The sequence below is a fragment of the Peromyscus eremicus genome, chromosome 3 (assembly GCF_949786415.1).
Source record: "Peromyscus eremicus chromosome 3, PerEre_H2_v1, whole genome shotgun sequence".
Taxonomy (NCBI): Eukaryota; Metazoa; Chordata; class Mammalia; order Rodentia; family Cricetidae; genus Peromyscus; species Peromyscus eremicus.
In genome coordinates, this window is record NC_081418.1 from 135,274,207 (window position 1) to 135,294,928 (window position 20,722).

Genomic DNA, 20,722 nt, shown 5'->3' on the forward strand with positions numbered 1-20,722 from the left:
AGAGAGAGAGACAGACTGGGCCTGGTGTGGGCTTTTGAGACCTCAAAGCCCACCTTTAGTGACACACTTCCTCCAACAAGGCCACACCTACTCAAACAAAGCCATAATCTTTCCAATCCTTCTCAAACAGTTCCACTCCCTAGTGACTAAGCATTCTATGGGGGGTGGGGAGGGGCATTCTCAATCAAACCACCACACATGGTCTTTGTGCCATGTACTCACTGTGTAAGATCACAGCTATAAGACTAGTCAACATTCCAGTAGGTAGCACTAACTGGGCTCAGTGGTTTAAAAAAAAAAAGGAAAAAAGAAAGGACATGAAAGTGTGTGTGTGTGTGTGTGTGTGTGTGTGTGTGTGTGTGTGTGTATGTGTTGGGAAGTGTAGGAAGATGTAGTTGGAGTAGATGTGATCAAGATACATTGTATATTTTATTAAACAATCAAAGAGTTAAAAAAGATATCCTTTAAAAATGTAAAGTTATTGTGTGAGGTCACAGTGCGATTCCAGGTCAGCCCGAGCTGCAGAGTGAGAAGGTCCTGCTTTTAAAAAGCTGGGGTAGGGTAGGGTGGGGGGCTTGCGAGATGGCTAAGTGGGTAACGTTGCTTGTCACCAAGGCTGGCAACTTGAGTCTGAGTCCTAGGACCCTTATGGTGGGAGGAGAGCACTCATTTCTGCAAGTTGTCCTTTGACTCCCATACACAACATGCGTGCACCTGTTAACACACGTATACATATGTGTACAAAATAAATAAAATTCATTTTTAAAAAAAGTAAAGTTATTTTATTTGTATGAATGTTTTTGTTGTATATTTTATCAAACAATCAAAGAATTTAAAAAGATACCCTTTAAAAATGTAAAGTTATTTATTTTATTTGTATGAATGTTTGGCCTGCATCTATGTTCATACGTCACATGCATACCTGGTGTGCTTGGATCCAGAAGAGAGTGTCTGTACCCTGGAACTGAGTTATGGATGGTTGTGAGCTGCCATAGAAATGCTGAGAATCAGCTGGGCGGTGGTGGTACACACCTTTAATCTCAGCACTGGGGAGGCAGAGGCAGTTGGCCTCTGAGTTTGAGGCCAGCCTGGTCTACAAAGAGTTCCGTGACAGCCAGGGCTACACAGAGAAACACTGTCTCAAAAAACCAAAACCAAAACAAACATACAAAAACAACAACAACAAAAAAACCCCAAAACTAAACCAAACACCAACCAACTAACCAAACAACCAAACAAAAAAACCAAAAACAAGACAGAAAAAAACAAACCAATAATCGAAAAAGTCTTTTCTTTTATTGGTCTAGTGTCTTAGCCCGCCAGCAGGAATTCAAGGCCCCAGTACACTTGTGTTCTTTTTATCATGAATGATACACAGTTTGTACTCTTCTAGATTCCTTCTAAAAACCCAGTTTTATGTCCTGTAGTTCATGTAGCTTTATACCTAGAACGACTCATTTTGTCAGAGAACGTTTGTAGACCCTTTTTTCTCTTTCTTTTTCTTTTCCTTTCTTTCTTTCTTTCTTTTTCTTTTTCTTTCTTTCTTTCTTTCTTTCTTTCTTTCTTTCTTTCTTTCTTTCTTTCTTTCTTTTTTTTTTTTTTTGAGATAGGGTCCCATGTAGCCTGGCTGCCTTCAAACTTGCTACGAACCTAGCTTTGAACTCCTAACCCTCGGCCTCCACTTCCCAAGTGCTGGATTGGATTCCCAGCTCTGTGTAGAGGCTTTTTAGGTGTTCGAATATCCACGAACACTGAGGCTTCTTCCAACCTTTCACGGCGGCTCCCTGTGTTCCATAAACACACAGTTCCCTGTACACTCGGGGTGTGTCTGCAGTGGAAACCAGGCCCAGGACTTGCTGAGTCATAGGCTGTACACCTCTTGGACAGACACCGGCAAGTTGCCTCCCAAAGTGGCTGTACCAGTTCCCACTCCCACCATCTGCACAGTGACAGCCCTCGGTGTCCCTCGACTTTCCATATTAAAAACCCTTCCTGGCAGCTTAATTGAAGGAAAATGCTGTCTTGTTTTGGTGGACATTCTTATGACAGGGAGGCTGTTTGTGGCTCCTTTGTTGTGACTGATGTCTTTCTATCCTTGGGTCACTGTGAGTATTCTGAGGTCCACTTCTGGGTCTTTCTCCATGAAAGTTCTGTCCTGTTGCAGGGAGCAGGGCCTCTGTCAGTCATGTGGATGCCTTCTGGTGTCTGCCATCTGCTCTGGGTCTGCGACAAGTCTCTTCTGGGCAATGGACTTTTCCTTCTGCTCTTTTAGCAACCACACGAGGCTTCAGCCCTGTTTGGCTGGTGCATTCCTTTACCTCACTTGTTAGGTGGCAGTTGGGACTTGGGTGGCTCCCAGACTCCTACTTCAGCACTTAATACCTTCCTTAAGACTGCCAACTTCCAGTTCAGATGGAAGGGCTCTTTTGTGTGTGTGTATGTGTGTGGTATATATGTGTATATGTGTGGTGTGTGGGTGTGTGGGTGGGTGGGTGGGTGTGGTATTGGGAGAGAGCCTAGGACCTTACATTTGCTAGGTAAATGGTCCAAGGATACAGCTTGGTAATGGAACACTTAACCTTACACGCTTTAAGCCCTGGGTTCAGCCTCAGAACTCCATTCCTTCTTATGCATGAATGATATTCCATGGTGTGGATACTTAATTTTGTTTACCCATAATACTATCAAAGGGCTGGGGCTATAGGCTGTAATGAGTCTTTCTCTGTCTTACAAGCCAGCTCCCAAATAACAACAGGGAGACTTGTATTAATTATGAAAGGTCAGCTTGTCTCTACTAGCTCTTATAACTTAAGTTAACCCATATATATATCTCGCTCTGTAGACCAGGCTGACCTCGAACTCACAGAGATCCGCCTGCCTCTGCCTTCCGAGTGCTGGGATTAAAGGCGTGCACCACCACCGCCCGGCTCATTTATATTAACGTATGCACTGCCACGTGATGTTACCTCTCTTCCATCTTGTACATCCTGTTTCCTCTGAGTCTGGCTGGCAACTCTGTCTCTCTTCTTCCTATAGTCCTCTCTGTCCCCAGAAGTCCCGCCTAACCTCTTCCTGCCTAGCTATTGGCCAGTCAGCTCTTTATTAAACCAGTCAGAAGGCGCCTTGGCAAAGACACATCTTCACAGTGTAAGCAAATATTCCTCAACAACAGGCCAGTGGTGGAGTGCTTGCTTCGTGCCCTGGTTTGTCTTCTGCTGCTGTGGTAAACACCATGACAAAAAAACTTGAGGTGGGAAAGGGAAGCCAAGGGGGGAACTACAGGCAGGAACTGAAACGAAGACCTGGGACATTGCTGCCTACTGGCTTGTTTCCCATGGCTACTTCAGCTACCTTCCTTATCCAGCCCAGGGCCCCCTGCACAGGCATACCACCTCCTGCAGTGGGCTGGACCCTTCTACATCAGTGAGCAGTTAAGAAAATTTCCCACAGACCCAACTGATGGAAACAATTCTGTAGTTGTTGAGATCCTTTTCCTATGTATGTCTAGGTTTGTGTCAAGTGGACAAAAACTAACCGTGATACCCAGCATACATAAGGTCCCATGTTCAATCCCTGTACAGCTAAGCAAAAAAAACTTTAAAAAAGGAAACCATAATGCCATGAGCATTCTTCCATGCACAAGTTTTTGTGTGAACTTGTTTTTAACTCTCGAGTCTATCCCCGCTAATGGAATTGCTGGCTCATAAGGTATGTGAGTCACTTTTTTCATTGCCAAGGTCAAATACTTAACAAAAGCAACTTAAGGGGAGAAGGGCTTACATGTCAAGAGGATTTGCTTATCATGACAGAGAAGGTGGCCAGTCACACTGCTCATGCTGTCAGGGAGCAGAAGGAGGTGGGTGCTGTGTCCTTTCATTAAGTCCAGGACCCCAGCCCAACCTGAGGCCAGTTATAGGGGTGAACGCTGGAAGATCAGAGAAGCAGAACAAGCCACAATCACCTCACCTTGCCAATTCCTCAGCTGATCCTGTTTCCTCAGACTGGAAGCTTCTGTGTCCTCATCCCAATGGCTCTCAGCTGAACTGCTGCTAGAAGCCTAAAAGCTTAACCAGCCAAATGCTTCTAGTTTCTGGTCCTCACGCCTTATATACCTTTCTGCTTTCTACCATCACTCCCTGGGATTAAAGGCTCGCTTTCTGGGATTAAAGGCGTGAGTCACCATGCTTGTATCATGGTGTATATCCATGTATATCCTTGAATACATGGATCTCTGTCTCTGGAATGCTAGGATTAAAGGCTACCACTGCCTATCCTCTATGTTTAATATTGTGGCTGTTCTGTCTCTGACCCCAGATAAGTTTATTAGGGTGCACAATATTTCGGGGAACACAATACCACCACAGGGAAGGTCTCCCTGCCTGTATTAATTACATTTCTGTTGCTGTGATAAAACACTGTGACCAAAGCAACTTGTAGACAGAAGGGTTTATTGGGGTTATGTTTCCAGCGGGTTAGGGTCTGGAAGGGCAGAGACGTGTGGCCGCAGACAGCAGATGTGGCAGCCAGAGGTGGAAGCTGAGAACCAGGACTCACATCATGAACTTAGATCAGGAAGTGGGGAGTACTGGGAATAGTGTGTGACTTTTAAACCTCAAAGCCTGCCCCTTCAACAGTGACATACTTCCTTTAGTGAGGCCATACCTCTTAGCCCTCCTCAAACAGTACCACCGGCTGGAGACTGGGTATTCAAACACCTCAGCCTGTGGGGGACATTCTCGTTCAAACCACCACAGTACCTCAGTTAATCCAGTCTGAAAACTCTCTCAAGAACATGCTCAGAGATTTTTCTCTTAAGGGAAGTCTAGATCTTATCAAGTTCAATATCGACCATTACAAGTCCACCCCTCGACAAAATGACACTCATACATATCGCTTTTAAGCCATAACCTTCCATCTTTGTCCCTATAATCACAAAGCCATTTTATATGGTAAATTCAATTCATCACTAAACGTCCCCATAGTCTGTAAGAATCCCAATACTTTTCAAAAGTCCAAAATCTGTTTTCTGAACTATGAGCTCCTATACAATAAAATAAATAAATAAATAAATAAATAAAAACAGTTACAAGCTTCAGTACATGTGGTACATAATAAATATTCCACTTCCAAAGGAGGAATGGGGACACAGCAGGGAATGATCAGACCAAAGCAAGACTGAAGCTCAGCATGGCAGACACCAACTCCTGCATCTCTGTTCCTGGCGTCAAGGGTTCACGAGGCTCCAAAAGCCTTGGGTAGCCTCCCCCTACCCCAGCGCTGCTTGTAGCACTCATGGCCTCCCGATCCAGCCCCTCCTCATGTCTGTGTAACTTTCCTGATAGGAATGAAGATTTCTAAAGACACTGACACTTTGCCCCTCTCTTTGGCTATCGAATATAAATAATGACTCCCCAAGAAATTGGAATTTCCCAGGAATCTCATGTCTGAGAAGGAAGACTGAAGCCTGGTGCCAGCTGGAGGTAGAATGTGTTTCTGGGAAAGAGATTTCACAGAGTTCTGACAACTTGTCAAACCACCTTGCAGGGGAGATTAGAGATGATGACTTGTTAGTGATGGACGGGACATCTTGAGCAGGACCTTGCTTCTCTACTTAAATCTGACCCTCACATCAGGACCACAAAAATAGACTTGGGTGTCCCTGGAACTCTTTGCTCTTCTTCCTAATGTGGCCACACCAAATCAGTCTTCCTTTCCTGCATTTCACTATTACTCATCAGTTTAATTGGCCTATTGAAGATGAGTGGCCAAGCCTGGGTTGCTAGGGCTGTCGTGGCTCAGGCTCTAATTAGCCATGGCCAGGAGAAAAGACATTTTTGGCATTAGCCACTTGACCCCAGACAGAGAAGAAACATGAACTAGTCCCACACAGCTTCTGGAACCATCTTATTTCAGAGATTTTTCTCACCTTCCCACTTCATTTGCTATCAGTTTTTGTTATGGAATAATCTTCTTGGATACTGTGAAGATGTGTTTTTGCCAAGGCACCTTCTGATTGGTTTAATAAAAGATCTGACTGGCCAATAGCTAGACAGGAAGAGGTTAGGTGGTAGAGCCAAACCAAGAGGAGGCTGGGAAGAAGGGCAGAGTCATGGGAGTCACCAGCCAGATATAGAGGGAGCAGGAGATGAATATGCCATGTTGAAAAAAGGTAGTGCCACATGGCAGAGTGTAGATAATATGGGTTAATTTAAGATGTAAGAACTAGTTAGTGCCGGGCGGTGGTGGTGCACGCCTTTAATCCCAGCACTCGGGAGGCAGAGCCAGACGGATCTCTGTGAGTTCGAGGCCAGCCTGGGCTACCAAGTGAGTTCCAGGAAAGGCGCAAAGCTACACAGAGAAACCCTGTCTCAAAAAACCAAAAAAAAAAAAAAAGAACTAGTTAGTAACAAGCCTAAGCTATCAGCTGAGCATGTATAAATAATAAGTCTCTGAGTGGTTATTGGGGAGCCAGAGGTCCCGATGAAGAACTCTGCCTAATAGTTTCTTTTTCCTCTATTTGGTAGGAAAACAGGTGTTTTGATTTTCTTTTGGACTCGAGAAACTTTGGCCTTTGGTGGGCTTCTCCCTGGTAGTGTTTGTCTTCTTGTAGTTTGGGGTCCCCTTTGAGCTGTTTGGGGTTTTTTGGTATCATTTCAGCAACTGCTTTTTGGTGACTAGCTTTGTCATTGGGAGTTCTATGTCACTGAGGTTTTGCTGAGATATTTTGGCTACTATGCTCTGTGTATGACAATCCTTGTTATTTTGACAGCTTTTTTGACCAAATTAGGAGTCCTCTTGAACTATTTGGGCACCTACCATATTACAGGGAAAGTTGAAGTATGTTAGTCTTTTGGGGCTCTGCTCTGTTGAGCCCTTGGAGTCCTGTTGAACCATTTGAGACAAAGAAATAGGTTGTTGTGGTCTCTATTGTGATTTGTGTAACCATGGAAACAATAGATCTGTACCATCCTGATGCTCCCTAGGGAAAATTCTAGTTGACTAACCTTTTGTAAACTTAGGATAGTTAATTAATTTGCATGGGGCAAAAGTTAATTTGCTCCTAGACTTTCTGAAAACAACTGAGCTGCAAATCTCTGGTCACTTCAGTTTTAAGTTTATTATTTTTATTCACATGTGCACACACACACACACACACACACATGCACCATGGGGTTCAGAAGAGGGCATTGGATCCCCTAGAACTGAAGACAGAGGTTTTGTGGTGCCCTATATGGATGCTGGGCACAGAACTAAGGTCCTCTGAAAGAGAAGCAAGCATTGTTAACCAATAAGCCACCTCTCCAGACTCTTGAATATTTTTAAACTCATTGAACACTAAAATTATTATTTTAGGCATACTTAATTTGAGATGTGTGCATGTGTATTCATGAATGCAGAAGTTTAGGAATGATTTGGGGGCTCTATTAATGCATATAGTGAAAAGTCTTTTGAAGGCATGTTTTTCTGTCCCACCAGACACTCTCCAAATAACCACACAGAGACTTATAATTAATTATAAATGATTGGCCAATAGCTTAGACTTGTTACTAACTAGCTCTTACAACTTAAATTAATCCATATTTCTTATTTACTCTCTACCATGTGGCAGTACCTTCTTTAACATGACCTGTTCATCTTCCTTCTCTCTGCATCTCCTCATGATCCCTGAGACTCCCCTTCTTCTTCCCAGCGTCCTCTTAGTCTGGTTTTCCTGACTAACCTTATTCTGCCTAGCTATAGGCCAGTCAGCTTCTTTATTAAACCAATCACAGTGACTTATATTTACACAGTGTAAAGGAATATTCCACAGTCTTGAGTTTGGGGTGTAAGGGGACACTGAGTCAGATTGTCTTTTGGGTAAGAGGTTTGCTAAAAGATATGTGAATGCCACAGGGGAACAACATAACAAGGGCTCTGAGGAGATTTCAAGCCCCAGTGCCAGCCAGATGGCAATGGTGGGGGTGGGGTGCTCTGAGGAGTACTGGGGCCCCATTGGAAGAATGGAAGCTTCTTTTAGTTTTCTTAGGAAGGGAGGAGGTTCCATGTCACGTGGTTGGTGAGTCATCCATAGCACATGCCTGCAAACAGGCTGTCTCTGATTCCTGGGTAGCCGGGGAAGGGCGGGAGTTTTGCATTTGAGAAAAGAATGTATGGCTTTGAAGGTGTGGAGAAAGTGACCACCATATGGGGTGTCATGGGGAGCCCCTGACAGCTTGGAATCTGTCAGCCTGCGGCTAGTGTGAAGAATCGGCTGTGTGGGAGCTGGGAGACCCAGCTGCAGACAGGCATGGCCTGAGTAGAGTCTGCTCTGAGTGCTAACATAAAACTGTGCTTTGGTCTCATTTTTTTTTTTAACTTTTCCTTTGGGGGAAAAAAAGTTAATTAAAATACAGAAATTTAATAGTCAACCGTAAAATTTGGGACTGAAAAGAAAAGAACCAAACCCCAAAACTGGTAGCTGGGATGTTACCTCAGTCAGGCCGGACGGTGTCGACTGTTGGAAAGAGTAAGTGACAGGTAAGCAAACCAAAGTAACTCGCAAGGGAACTTTCGTAGTTTTGCCAAAGGTGTGAGGTAACCCAGACCGGGCCAGCAAGCACACCAGGGTGAGAAGTTCCCTGGACTCTTCTCCTAAAGCGGGTGGTAACTGAGTCTGGCGGCATTGATGGGAGTTCCAACTTAGTCTGATGTGATAGGTGGGGAACGGTGTGGCGGTCCGACCTCTCCAATGTTAGCTCTGGAAACTGAGGCTGAGAAACTCTTGTTACGGGATTTACAAGAGGGAAAACTAACATCTTACTTAAAAAAAATTTTTTAAAACTCAAGGTCAATTTTATTAAGAGATTAAAAGAAAAATCCCAGAGTAAGCAAAGTGTAAATCTTGGTAACAGCCTAGAGACGGGAGAGAGGAGAGAGAAAGTCAGGCAGCCTGAGTTAAACTGGCATGGAGGTCGGTCACGTGGCAGGCAGCCAGCCACGGGGCAGACAAATGGCTGCAGGGCCACATGTCAGGAAGGGGGCTTTACAGGAAGAGAAAGGAGCCCAGAGTACCAGAAAAAGCTGCTGAGGTTCTGGCAGCATCTGAAAGAGAGAGACAGGAAAAAGGAAGTGTTGTGGAAAGGTAGACATCCACCAGAGTGCAGCTGGAGGAACTGCCTATCGCCCGCACTCAGAGATGACCGAACTGTCCAAAAGCTCAGAGATTTTTTTTTTTAACCACTTCTTGCCAGGCAAGCTTGAGACAAACATTTAAAAGATGATTGACCTGTATGTATGTCAAGATGCTTTTGAATGATTTCTGGGCCCTGTCCATATGAAATATCCGTGTTTTGTCAACATTCAGATGGACTAACTTTGTTACTGGGATAATTAATAATGTTTTTTGTTTTGTAAACAGTGTTATGAGACTGTACATTTTAACATCTAATTTTTTGTGTATGTACGTTTTATTTTATTTATTTAGACTGTATATGAGATTTATTACTGAACATGATTTGGTAGGGGACAGGAGAGTACTGTGAAAGCCCTCAGGAATGCATGGCCTGTCACTTGTCCAGGGGACCGAGATTGGGGACGTGTTTGACCCCACAGCCATCAGGAATGCGCCGGCCGGCCGCTTCTCAGTGGCCATGTCTTCAAGTTCATCTGCATTAAGCTTGGTGAAGTCCCACTTCTTTGAGATGTGGATCATCTGGCAGCTGGGAATCTGAACTGGGCTCTCTGCAGAGCCTCGATCACGTCCTTATTCCGTAGCCTCGTGCAAAGGGTGTACACACTTCGGAGGAGGCTGCTGTTTGCAGCCGCTGAGTACCAGGCCCCCATGGGGAAAGTGTGTACACATTTTAATTATCAAGATTATTGCTTATGCTTCCTGCTATTTTTCTTTTCAAGACTTGGACTACTTAGAGAACAAGGTCAAGGTTTGCTTATGCATCAGTGTGTGTTAAAGTTTTTAAATGGCCTCTTTAGGGCTGGGGAGATGGCTTTGTCAAGAGTACCTACTGTTCCTTCTCTCCATTTCACCAAAACCTCAATAAAAACAGGGCTGGCAAGATTGCTCAGTGGGTAACGGGGATTGCCACCAAGCCTGACAATTTGAGACAGATACCGGGGACCCACACGGTAGAAGGAGAAAACCAGTTCCTATAGGATGTCCTCTGACCTCCACATGCATTCTGCAGCATATGCGCACACACTGTGTGTGTGTGTGTGTGTGTGTGTGTGTGTGTGTGTGTTACAAATAAACAAATACAATTTACAAAGAAATAAACCTACATCCTCAGGAATGCAAAGATGGACTTGGGGAGCCACTGGACCTCTTTGATCTTCCAGTAGCCCCGTTGAATGAATCTCCTGTTTTTCTGCTTTTCAATATGACTTACCGGTTTAATTGGCCTACTGAGCAGGTGCCCAGGTCCAGATCGGTAAGGTTACCAGAGGTCAGGCCCTGACCCTCAAAACTCAAAACTCTGGTAACATCACAGCTTTCGTGAGCAAGTGTCTGTCTCCATGCTGGCACACTCAGCATCCTTCACCTTCACAGTTTCACCTGTTGGCCTCTCAGAGTCTCCTGGCTGGGACTCTAACCCTGACACATATTACTTGTCCTTAGTAGCTCTCCAGAAACTTGGCGCAAGTCTCTACAATCCCTTTACCTAGGCAGGTTCCATGCTTGCCAAATAGTACCATGTGGATGACACTACTAAGTTCTGCTGCAGGCTCAAGGTGCAGCCTGGCCTCATGGAACCACTGTGTATCAGCTTCTGAGTGTCACTCTGGGGAGACATTTCCCTAATGGGCCTCTTTTGGATCGGGAACCTCTTCAGCTGCATTCTTAGTTTAGGCTTTTACTACTCAAATGAATTTTCACAAGGTGGAGCCTTCAGTGGGTGGCACCTTTTCTATTGTGCTCCATGGTACAAGGGTTCTCACCCTCTCCCCCTACTTCCTCCCTCCCGCCCCCTCTTCCCCCACCACACTGGATAAGGGCCGTAAGCAGTAACCCTGACACAGTCTGAATGTTACCTTGCTTGGAAATTTCCTCTGTCAAACAGATTAGTCCATTACTTTTGATTCAGCCTCACTCACATTCTCAAATCATGGGTAGATTACAGCCAGATTCTTTGCCACAATGCTGCATAAATAGACTCCAGCCAGTTTCTGATAAAGTCCATGTTCATCTCTGAAACCTCACCAGGGGGACCTCCATTGTCTGGATTTCTTTTGGCATTCTGGTCTTCTAAACTCCTTCCAGGATGGCACATTAAAGTCTATTTTCAATATTCTAGAGTTTTTCTAGTTTAAAGTTTCAAATGCTTCCAGGTTCTAATGGCAAACTTGCTTCAAAGGCTAAGAACCACCAGGCGGTCAACAGCGGTGATCCACTGCCCCTGCCCCCACCAGACAGAGTTTCTCTGTGTAACAGCCCTAGCTGTCCTGGAACTTGTTCTGTAGACCACAGAGATCCGCCTGCCTCTGCCTGCTGAGTGCTGGGATTAAAGGCGTGCACCACTATGCCCGTCTTTTTTTTTTTTTTTCAGTTGTTGTATTTTTTTTTTAAATTTTGTTTTGTTTTATTTGTTTTTCTTGGTGTGGCCCACTTCTTGATACGAATTTTCTCATTGCTTTGATCAAATACTTTTCAAAATTAGCTTAAGGAAGGGACAGTTTATTTTGGCTCGCCCGAGACGGGTGCAGTCCATCCTGGAGGGGAAGATGGGAAAGCTGAATGCTGTTGCTCCACTTGCTTTTACCTTTTTATTCCAGTACCCGAGACCATGGCATGATGTCACCCATGGTTAGGGCTAGCCTTCCTACCTCAGTTAACCCCATCTAGAGACCCATTCAGTAGCATACTTAAAGGTGTGTTTCATGGGTGATTTCACATCCTGTCAAGCTGACGTTATTAAATACCACAAATACAAACCAGTAGGCACATACATAAATAAAAATAAATTTTAAAGCCAGGTGGTGGTGGCACATGTCTGTAATCCCAGCACTCGGGAGGCAGAGGCAGGTAGATCTCTCTGAGTTTGAGGCCAGCCTGTTCTACAGAGCGAGTTCCAGGACAGCCCTGGAGAAACCCTGTCTTGGAGAAAAAAAAAGTTAAAAATGCATAAGTTGTTCTCTGACCTTCACATGCATGTTATGGTGTGCAAGTGCCCACATGCATGCGTGTGGGTGTGTATGCACCCCAACACCTTCCCCACACTAATAATAATGACATGGCTCAATGGTTAAGAGCACTGGCTGCTCTTCCAGAGGACCCAGGTTCAATTCCCAGCACCCACATGGCAGCTCACAACTGCCTGTGACTCCAGTTCCAGGGGACCCGACACCCTCACACAGACATACATGCAGGCAAAACACGAATGCATGTTAAATAAAAACAAACAAATCATTAAAAAAATACCCCAAATTAGTATTTCTTACCATTCAATTCTCTGTTCCCTTCCCTTCCTCTTTCTTGTTTTTTGTTTTTGTTTTTGTTTTTTGAGACAGGGTTTCTCTGTGTAGTTTTGGTGCCTGTCCTGGATTTCACTCTGTAGCTCAGGCTGGCCTCGAACTCACAGAGATCCGACTGGCTCTGCCTCCCTAGTGCTGGGATTAAAGGCGTACGCCACCACCCGGCTGGTTACTGTAGTTTTATAGTAAATTTTGACATCATGAAGTAGAAGCTGGGGGTGGTAGTGCGTGCCTATATAATCTCATCTCAGCAGTTAGGAGGCTGAGGCAGGAGGATTACTGTAAGATAAAGTTCGGCCTGGGCTATAGCAAGATCTTTCTCAAAAGAAAAAAGAAACTAGAAAGTATGAGTCATCTGCTTTTGTTCTTTCCTGAAATAATATTTTTGACATTGATTTATTGATTCATTTTGTGTGTGGGTATGAGTGGGTGTGTTAGTGCATCATGGCACAGGTGTGGAAGTCAGAGGATAACTTGCAGAAGTTGGTCCTCTCCTTCCACCACTGTGGGGCCCAGGGGTCAAACTCAGGTTGTCGGGCTTGGTGGCAAATGTCTTTATCTGCTGAGTCACCTTTTTGGCCCCTCCAAAATAATTTTGGCTATTCTGTGCCTTTTGAATTGCCATATGAATTTTAGGATCAGTTTAATTTCTGCAAAAAGGGGCAAGTGTAATTTTCATAGGCACGGTCTTGGATACACAGGTGGAACCTGGTGGTATTACCAGCATGACATTACCAGGTCTTTCGATCCACGGACACCAAAGTCTTCTGATTTGTTTAGTACTTATTAATGCCTTTAAATGTTTTGTGATTTTCACTGATTAAGTCTTACAATTTATTTGCTAAGTTTCTCGGTAAGGTTTTAATCTTTCCAATGCTATTTTGTTTGTTTGTTGTTTGTTTATTTTTTGTTTTCCCAATGCTGTTGTTAGTGGAATTTTCTCCCTAGTTTTATTTCAGTTTGATGTTTTGAGATAGGGTTTCTCTGTGTAACAGAGCCCTGGCTGTCCTTTGTAGACCTGGCTGGCATCGAGCTCACAGAGATCCCCCTGCCTCTGCCTCCTGAGGGCTAGGATTAAAGTTGTGCACCACCATGCCAGGCTCCCTGGTTTTATTTCATTCATTCATCCATTCATTTTAAAGACAATGTCTCATGTAGTCCAGGATGGCTTCAGATTGATTTTATAGCTAAGAATGACCTTGAACACCTGATTCTCCTGTCTTTATGTCCTAAGCATTAAGATTATAGATGTGATCCAGCTAATTTTGTTTTCAAGTTATCCGTTGCTTGTGTTGCTTATTTATTTATTTATTTAGAGGGGGTCTCCTGAAGTTTCAGCAAGCCTCGATCTGACTGTGTAATGGAAGGCAACCTTGGATTCCGTGCCTCTCCCTCCCAAGTGCTGACGTGACAGGTGAGTGCGGGTGCCAGGCTGCATGCTGCCTTTTGAAGAAGGCAGATGTTTCCTCTGCAGCGCGGGCCGGGCCGATAACGAGGGGTGTAGGTGTGTTGCCATGACAGCCCGTGTGCTGTTGCTGGGGTTCTGCCATGTAACTTATCTGAAGTCATAGATGGAGAGTTAGATTCTGTGGCACACAGGGGAACAGGGCTGACTAATTGTTCCCACACTACCATCACGTCTGCTGGCTCCCTGGCCTGGGAAAGTTTGAGCAGAAATGTGAGTTTGTGTCTAGAGAGTCCTCATTTCCTCTAGATGCCTCCCCTGACCCTCCACTCCTGTAGGATATCGGTAGGATATTACCACCTTCTGAAGGGACAGGAAATCCCAGAGGGGGCAAGGGTTGTGGTTTTTCTTTTCTTTCTGATTTTGTGTTTTGTTTTTTTGGATAGGGCCTTATGTAGCCTAGGCAGACCTCAAACTCGGTATGTAGAGCTTTGGATGGTCCAAGTGCTGACATTCAGGTCTGTGCCACCATACGCGACTACTGTCATATTTTGTGCTTAGCAGCCTTTTGTATGCATTGTCTGGAGGTATGTTTACTCATGTACTTTGCTCATGTCAAAACTGACACCTAACTCTTTTACGTAAAGTTAGGCCGGAATTGGCATTTTCCTGAACATATTGCCTAGAGAAAATGTTGAGAATGATAGACAGGCACGGTGAGGCCAGAGGAGGCTGAAGAGGGAGTCCTAGGGGAGGCCCAAGGATCGGAGAGATGGCAGAGATCTGAAGGAGTACGGGATCCTTTGAGGTAAACGTGTTTGCCCTTACCTGAGACCATCCCACGCCTCTATCACTTGTTAGTGGGGCTTGTTGCTCAAGGTCTGTGGATGAGTCTTCTCCACTGTGGCAGGGAGGGCGTAGGTTGGAGTGGATGGGTGAATGGGTGAATGGGTGGATGGGTGCCGATGCTCACCTCACAGGGAGAATGTGAGCAAGTGTCAGATGATGAGCTGTACAGGGTCAGTGCTGGGAAATGTGCAAATGTGTAAATGTGCACCGCAACAGTCAGTCACGAGAGAACGCTGAGAACCGAGAGAACTCAGGGTTCCTGAGGAAGAGCAGGGCTCAGAATGGAAGGGAAATAGTAAAGAACCCCAGGAGAACAAGGTAGAGAGTAGGCAGATGGGACAAAATATCACCTTTCCTAGAGTTTGGAGTAGTAAAGTGAAAACTTCAGCATCGGCAGTGTGGAGACCCCAGGATCGGCAGTGTGGAGACCCCAGGATCGGCAGTGTGGAGACCCCAGGATCGGCAGTGTGGAGACCCCAGGACTAGCAGTGTGGAGACCCCAGGATCGGCAGTGTGGAGACCCCAGGATCGGCAGTGTAGAGACCCCAGGACCAGCAGTGTGGAGACCCCAGGATCGGCAGTGTGGAGACCCCAGGATCAGCAGTGTGGAGATCTCAGGATCAGCAGTGTGGCCATCTCAGGGTCAGCAGTGTGGACATCTCAGGGTCAGCAGTGTGGAGATCCCAGGAGACCTCAGAATAGGCAGTTTAGAGACTACGGGGACCGAGAAGTCACTAACACATATTCATGCTAAACAGGGCCTAGAATAAGAGGTAAGATGGTGTGAGTGTGTTGATTTCTTTTTTTTTTATAATTTATTTCATTTTATTTTTTTGTGCATTGGTGTGAGGATGTCACATCCCCCAGAACTGGTGTTACACAGAGTTGTGAACTGTAGCTAGAGTTTTCCTGACTGGCCCACAGTCAGGACAAATCTCTGTCACCTGCCAGTCCCACAGCCACTCAGACCTGACCAAGTAAACACAGAGACTTATATTGGTTACAAACTGTATGGCCGTGGCAGGCTTCTTGCTAACTGTTCTTACAGCTTAAATTAATCCATTTCTATTAATCTATACCTTGCCACGTGGCTCGTGGCTTACCGGTATCTTCACATGCTGTTTGTCATCATGGCAGCTGGCAGTGTCTCTCTCACTCAGCCTTCCACTTCCCAGCTTTATTCTCCTCTCTGTTAGTCCCGCCTATACTTCCTGCCTGGCAACTGGCCAATCAGTGATTTATTTATTGACCAATCAGCAACACACTTGACATACAGACCATCCCATAGCAGTGAACGGCATGTGGGTGCTGGGAATTGAACCCAGGTCCTCTGAAAGAGCGGCCAAATGCTCTTAACTGCTGAGCCATCTCTTCAGCTCCTGATTATTTTATTGTATATATATATATATATATATATATATATATATATATATATATATATATTTTTTTTTTTTTTTTTGAGATAGGATTTCTCTGTGTAGCTTTGGAGCCTGTCCTGGATCTTACTCTCTAGACCAGGCTGGCCTCGAACTCACAAAGATCTGCCTATCTCCGCCTCTTGAGTGCTGGGATTAAAGGCATTCGCCACCACCACCCAGCCCATTTATCCTTTTTAAAATTAAAATTTTATTAACTCAACTTGAACAGTCTAAACTCCATTGTAAATATAGTTTTGTACCCAGAGTCCCCCAAAGACCACCAAGAGACCAAATCCAATGCAAAAGCAAGGAGTCTTTGTATTGTTACGAGTTCACTCAGGACTCTCCATCCGTGTGACGCAGCAGCAGAGCAGGACAGACCCTGAGTAGCAATGGGGCAGGGTTTTTAAAGCAAGGGGGACTTGGGGTTTACATAGGAACAGACTTAGGGTTGGTTTATGTGAGTGGCAATCATGTTAGTAATTTTTAATTGGCTAGGGTTAGTTAGGGTTACAGTTACCATTTTGGGGCAGGCCTGGACAAGTCTCAGGCTTTGTCCTTGAGCTGCCAAGGAGGCTGGCTGGCCTAGCATGTACTGACTGTGGGGGCTGACTCAGTGGTCCAGGCTCTGTCCTTGAGCTGCCATGAAGGCTGGCTGCCCTCACATGTTCACATTGACTCATGCACGTAGCTCTAAGTTGGTGAGGGGTCCCAGACTGTAAACAACTGGCTGAACCTTGAACAGTCAGAGTGTGTGCAGAAAGGGAACTACTGCAAGGACTATGTCTTTTGTTCATGGCCCTCCCAGAAACTGCTCGATCAAGTCTCAGGAAACTGAAATTGAGGCCTGATCTCTGAGAGAAGACTGAGCAGCCTGTTATGGCGTCTGCTTGGTCCTTGCAATAATCCATTGGATTCTCTTAAATATTTTAAATTATTTATCTAATTTAACATCAAATATATTTGATTTTCATTTTAAGCATTTAGATACATGACAGGGCAGATATCTTTTTGTTGTTGTTGTTGTTTTTTGGTTTTTCGAGACAGGGTTTCTCCGTGTAGTTTTGGTGCTTGTCCTGGATCTCGCTCTGTAGACCAGGATGGTCTTGAACTCACAGAGATCTACCTGGATCTGCCTCCCGAGTGCTGGGATTAAAGGTGTGCGCCGCCGCCGCCGCCACCGCCACCACCACCACCTGGCCAGATATCTTTTTAGACAGGTTAGCCTCAATTTACTGTGTAGCCTAGAATATCCTTGAACTCTTGATCTTCCTGTCTCAGCCTCCTCAATGCTGGGATTATAAGTGTATATTACCACTAGTCCAGACATCTAACTCTAAAGAGAAAAAACTCCCTAACTACTTAAATACTTCCTTTGAGTTGAACAAATGTTTACATTTAGCAATCATAATTCCTTGATATATTATATTTACAGTCAGCATGTAAACATATCCAACTTAGAATCACAGTCCTAGTTAGGGTTTCTATTGCTGCGATGAAACACAGTGACCAAAAGCTAGTTGGGGAGGAAAGGGTTTATTCGGCTTTCACTTCCACATTGTAGTCCATCACTTGAAGGAAGCCAGAACAGGATCTCAAACAGGCAGGAACCTGGAGTCAGGAGCTGATGCAGAGACCTTGGAGGAGAGCTGCTTACTGGCTTGCTCCTCATGGCTTGCTCAGCCTGCTTTCTTTCTTTCTTTCTTTCTTTCTTTCTTTCTTTCTTTCTTTCTTTCTTTCGTTCTTTCTTCCTCTCTTTATTTTTAATTACACTCACGATATTCATTAATTACACTCATGATATTAATTACATTTGTGGTATTCATTGATTACATTTGAGGTATTGTTTCAATAATTATAATTATGATATTCATTAATTACATTAATTGTGTTAATTTATTACATTCATATTATGTCCTAATACTACTGTCCATTTGTGGGATTTTTCCATCACACAAAACAGAGATTCTGTACTTAGGAAATCATTGCTCTATATTCCTTTCTTCTCCATCTTGTGATAACGTATAATCTTTCTGTCTCTATGAATTTGTATATTCTATATATTTCATGTAATACAGTTTTATAGTATTTGTCCTTTTTTTGAATGTAAAAACATTTTATGTACAACTGCAGGAGAAATAATATATAGATAGCTTGAACATAATTCAAGTTATAATTCAAAAGTCCAAGGGTTATTTTAAACAGTACAATATTTTCTCTGTAGAAAATAGTAAAAATGATAACATTTTCCAATAAGCCCATTTAAGTCAAATAATAGCTGAATTATACATATAAATATTGTTTAGATTCTGGGATACAGAAGAAACCTATCTTCTCTGTTCAGAGAGCTATGTTTTACTTAAGTTGTGTAAGTGAGATTCCTATTCATCTTCCCCTTCACTGTTTAATTTATGGCAGACATTTTTCTATAGGCTAATCCATAATCTAAAAAGATTTTAGCCTCCCCTCCTGAAGTACAGCCAGCATTTTCTTTCATCAGCTTGATACGGTACAAATTCTTATCCAATTAGTGAAATGTTTCACTAAAGCTTGCCCAGTGATTGGGCAAAACCAAAACTTATTATAAACCACAGTCATCCTAGGGTCCCCCCTGCTATATAGCCTCCCTGGATCTGTGGGTTGCAGTCTGATTGTCCTTTGCTTTATATCTAGTATCCACTTATGAGTGAGTACATACCATGTTTGTCCTTCTGGGTCTGGGTTACCTCTCTCAGGATGATATTTTCTAGTTCTATCCATTTGCCTGCAAATTTCCTGCTGTCATTGTTTTTCTTTGCTGAGTAGTACTCCATTGTGTAGATGTACCACATTTTCTTAATTCATTCTTCAGTTGATGGGCATCTAGGTTGTTTCCAGGTTCTGGCTATTATGAATAATGCTGCTATGAACATAGTGGAGCATGTATCTTTGTGGTATGATTATTCCTTGGGTATATGCCCAAGAGTGGTATGACTGGGTCTTGCGGTAGATTGATTCCCAATTTTCTGAGAAACCGCCATACTGATTTTCACAGTGGTTGTACAATCAGCCTGCTTTCTTATAGAACCCAGGTCACCAGGCCAGCAGGAATGGCACCACCCACAAGGGGCTGGACTCTCCTCTATCAGTCACTAATTAGGAAAATGCCCTACAGATGGATCTTATGGAGGCAGTTTCTCAACTGAGGGTCCTTCCTTTCAGATGACTCTAGTTTGGGTCAAGGTGACATAAAATTAGACAGCACAATCACTAATATTGAAATGATTACATCTTTAAAATTGTACATTTTTAAAGCACAATGCGGTAAATGTATAGCTCTTCAGGTCGAATCCTTTATAAAACCTTTGCAGAAACTTTAACAAATGTACTGGTCATCTCTGTGACTGATGGTTGGTGTCTAGCAGGAGTTTCATTGTCTCACTTCTGACTCACTTTAGTGCTTAGATCTTATGGAATCGTGAGAGGGGCCAAGGAAGGCTGGGACCTCTGCCTGCACGTGTGGTGAGCCTGAAGACCACTGCAGGTCAGGGGAGGAGAGACGCTGAGTGTGAAGTGGAGAAAATCAAGAGCAGCTGTGACCCGTGCCTCACCACCTCCAACTCTGGTAAGGCGAATTGTCTATGGAAGGACCCAGCCCCCTCTGCCAGGGAACTGAGCGCACAGGTGGTCCAGGAGCTAGAGAGGGATGGAGATCCGACTGGGCCCGGGAGAGATACAAGTCTGGCTGCTGCCTGTGCTTCATGCAGCCAAGGTCAGCCAGCAGTCAGTGACAATGTGAGCACAGCAACGCCTATACCACTGACTCACTGAGCACTGTGGTCGCCAATTCCATCCCGCATCCCACTTCTCAGTGCTTCTAACATTTCTCTTGTGGCTAGCCATAGCCCAGAACTGTAAGAGGAGGAATCTCCAGAAAATACGGTCTTATCTTCACTGGGACAGTACAGAGCTAGATAACAAGTGGGCTCCAAATGTTCCCGGTGTTAAAGGACCCGTGCCCATTAAGAGAGCACTCCCTGCATGACTGTAATCTGCAGTTCCCGCCTCAGGAAGCCTGAGTGCTCTCCTTGTCAGAGAGGCCAGGCCTCCATCCCAGACTTGGGCCCATGTACATCTATGTGAGCGTCTTAATTAGGGTTTCTGTTGCTGTGATAAAACACCACAGCCAAAATCAACTTGTTTATCATTGAGGGAAGTCAAAGCAGGCACTCAAAGCAGGAACCTGGAGGCAGGACCTGAAGCAGAGACCATGCTTACTGACCAGCTCTTCATGGCGTCCTCATCTTGATTTCTTATACAATCTAGGACCATGCACCCTGGGATGGCATGGCTCCCAGAGAGCTGGGCCCTCCCACATCAGTCATTAATCAAGATAATACCCCTACAGGCCAATCTTATGGAGGCAGTTTTTTTCCTCAAATAAGATTCCCTCTTCCCATATATACCTGGGCTTGTATCAATGTAACAAGAACCAACCAAACAGTGAGTCTTACAAATTTAGTACCCAGAGTCCCTTAACGCTTTAACTGTACTCAGCATTGGACAGTTCTGATACTAAGTCCACACTCTGGATGAGCTTAGATCT